Genomic DNA, 3648 nt, shown 5'->3' with positions numbered 1-3648 from the left:
GTGGGACTTGTAATTCATGAGTTAAAAATAGGAATATGAAATAGATTGAAATAGGAATAGATTGTCCTCGTCCTGGGAGCTCTTAATTGGGAATTCCTACAGCTGTGAGAGAGAGAGAGAGAGAGGGGAGAGAGAGAGAGAGAGAGAGAGAGAGAGAGAGAGAGAGATGTGCCCCTACAGTTTCGTGAAAGAGAGACAGACAGACAGACAGACAGACACCTCCTCATGTGCTTGACCCTTGTACACATCACTCTTGCCTCTGCCCGACTTCTTCCTCCTCTCAAATGTTCGCACGCTAGTTCCTCACCCCTCCACCCTCTTAATTCCTCTATTTCCTTCACCTCTCCCTACTCACTCACCTCCCTCCCCCTCCCTTCCCTCGCCTCACCTCCCGTCAATTTTTCCCTTCACCTTGCCTCTTTCGCTTCCCTCCTCTTTCCTCTATTCCCTCCGTTCCTTCCTTAACCTCACCCCTTTACCTTCCTCTCAATTTTCTCCTCTCCACTCCACTCCACCCCGCTAAACTAAATATCCAGGAACGCATCTAACTGACTCACTTTGGGTTACGACGCAAAGCTGCCATCTCAAATAACGACAAAATGGCACCGAGTTCTACCCTTTAACCTACCCACCTAGATGAGTCTTTCTATCTCTTAAGTCAGGAGAGACGAAATTAACGCTAGGTAAGGGGGGTAGGGGAGGGATTATATACCATGGACTATATACTATGAGAATCTAACCCTAGCCCGCCTCTTCGTTCTCGGTCTTGGCTCTCGGTCTTGGCTCTCGGTCTTTGGCTCTCGGTCTCTCGTTGGTGTGATCGTTAACTCAGGGGTTATATGTAAAGTAAGAGAGGTCCCTATAGTGTGATGAGATGGAGTGTGGGAGGTGTGTGGTGGAGTAGTGGTGATTGGTGGTGTAGTGGTGAAGTGGTGTATGGTGGTGTAGTGGTGAGGTGTTGTAGTTATGATGGGTGTGGGGTGGTGTAGTGGTGAGGGGGTTGTGGGAGGGTGGTGTGGTGGTGATGGGTGTGTGGTGGTTGTGGTGAGATGGTGTGTAGTAGTGTAGTGGTGAGGGGGTTGTGGTGGTGTAGTGGTGAGGGTGGTGGTGGTGATGGGTGTGTGGTGATGGTGAGGTGGTGTGGTGGTGTAATAGTGAGGAGGGTGTGGTGTTTGTGTAGTGGTAATCGTGAGTCGTGATGGTAGTCGTAGTAGTAGTAGTAGTAGTGATCGTAGGTAGTAGTGGTAGTAGTGATGGTAGTAGATGTAGTAGTAGTGGTAATAGTGGTGGTGAAGTAGGATGTGGTGGTGGCGGTGGTAGTAGTAGTACTAGTACTAGTACTACTAGTACTAGTAATGGTGGTAGTAGTGGTGTCAGTGGTAGTAGTGGTGGTATTGAAGGTAGTGGTGTTAGTGGTAGTAGTGGTAGTAGTGGTGGTAATGAAGGTAGTGGTGTTGGTGGTAGTAGTGGCGTTAGTAGTAGTAGTGGTGTTGGTGGTAGTAGTGGTGGTAGTGGTAGTAGTGGTGGTGGTAGTATAGTAGCCTGAGTCACCGAGAGATTAATATGAAAGACTCGGTGTACAGTTGAAGCTGGGAGGAGTCATATATGTGTGCCTGCTGTCATGACCTCTGTGTGTGTGTGTGTGTGTGTGTGTGATGAGAAGGAGAGAGAAGTGACAGTGAGTGTGGGAGAAGTAGGAGGGAGAGGAGGGGAGCTGGAGGAGGAAGAAGAGGGAAATACTGAAGGAGGAGGTGGGATGAATTCACAAAAACTTCCCCACCTCCTCGTGTCATAAGTGTCACCACTCCCCTGTGTCATAAGTGTCACCTCCCTCGTGTCACAAGTGTCACCCTCCCCATGTCACAAGTGTCACCACTCCCCGTGTCATAAGTGTCACCCCGTCCCCATGTCAAGTGTCACCCTCTTCAAGTGTCACCCCCATGTCACTGTCACCCTCCCCGTGTCACAAGTGTCACCCCGTCCCCATGTCACAAGTGTCACCCCTCCCGCCGACGACAATTTCCCAGCTGGTGTCAAGTGTTGCTTTATGTCGGAAATGTGACGTTATTATGTAGTTTTTATCACAGAATAATGATTCAGACGACAGTACGCCGTTTATGTGTGTGTGTGTGTGTGTGTGTGTGTGTGTGTGTGTGTGTGTGTGTGTGTAGTATCATGTGAACGTTGTGAGTGTTCCAGCGAGCCATGTGCGCTTATGTGTGTAGATATCGGATCATTTATTCAAGGGGAAGTGGCAACGTTTTTGTTGGACGTTTTTCAGTGTAATTTCGTGTCGTCGGAAGGTTTCAACAAACGTTTGCAGCCAATTTTCGTCGACTTGTGACTTGTGCGTACATAAGTGTCCCTTGTGTATGCGTTATTGTGTGTGAGCATGTGGTTGTTCCGGCGTGTGAGTATTTGTGTGAGCGTGAGAGCGTAGGAGTGTGTATGTATGTGTGTGTGTGTGTGTGTGTTTTGTGTGCGTGGCGGCTGGCGGCGCTGGCTGGCTGGCTGGGTGGGTGGCTGGCGGAGGGGAGATGGTAGTGTGATCCGTGGCCGCGTCCGGAGCGGTGTTGTGCTGGTGTGTGTATGTGTGTGAGGCCGCACCTCCTCCCTCCTACAGTGACGACGTCGCAGGCGAGGTGGGGGAGGCTTATGGGGCAACAGGGAGGAGTGAGACGTGGGTGTGATGCTACACCACCCACCTGAATGTGTCGTGAATACAACTAAACGGAATATACATAAGTATCAGAAGATATATTTGTAGAAATTATGTGTCCATGGCGAGTGAAGATAAGACGTGTATACCGGTACCAAAGAGCCACAGGGGTGTTCAGCGCCCTTCATGTGTTGTATAGCGACGTTACTACACTAATGAATGAAACCAGTACGCGACACAGCCCCCGTATATAACGCCGGCCTGTACACCAGAGGGGGCTGAAGTCCTACACCCAAACACTGTGTGGTGGTCTACTAGGTAGTGTACATCTCGTATACAGTGAGAGAGAGAGAGAGAGAGAGAGAGAGAGAGAGAGAGAGAGAGAGGATTACTGCTACACATACACACGCTGGTGTAAGAGGAGGTGTGTGTATGAGGGGAGGAGGAGGAGCAGCGTGTATGGGGAGGTCCTGTGTTGACGTCGTCGTTCTTAAAGTTATGGTGTTAACGGCCGCCCTCCCTCCCCCTACGCCTCCTCCTGTCAGTGTTGCTCCTTCCTCCTGTTATCTGTACAGTCCTCTTACGGCCCCTTGTTAATGTTGTTAGTAACACTGTGTCACTATTATTTTCAAGGTCTCACTAGTACTGCCACAGCTGCCACTAGTACTGTCACAATGCCAACAAGTGCTGTCACACTGCCATTAGTAATGTCACACTTTCACTAGCACTGTCACACTGCCACTAGTACTGTCAGGCTGCCACAAGTACCGTCACACTCTCACCAGTACTGTCACACTTCCAACTAGTACTGTCACACTGCCACTAGTACTGTCACACTGCCATTATTACTGTCACAATGTCACTAGTACTGCCACACTGTCACTATTACTCGTCACACTACCAACTAGTACTTTCACACTGCCACTAGTATTGTCACACTGCCAGTATCACACTGCCACTAGTATGCCACACTGCCAGTAGTACTGTCA

This window comes from Homarus americanus, unplaced genomic scaffold, assembly GCF_018991925.1.
Source record: "Homarus americanus isolate GMGI-L3 unplaced genomic scaffold, GMGI_Hamer_2.0 scaffold13303, whole genome shotgun sequence".
In the NCBI taxonomy this organism is placed as follows: Eukaryota; Metazoa; Arthropoda; class Malacostraca; order Decapoda; family Nephropidae; genus Homarus; species Homarus americanus.
Note: the sequence above shows the minus strand (reverse complement) of the source record.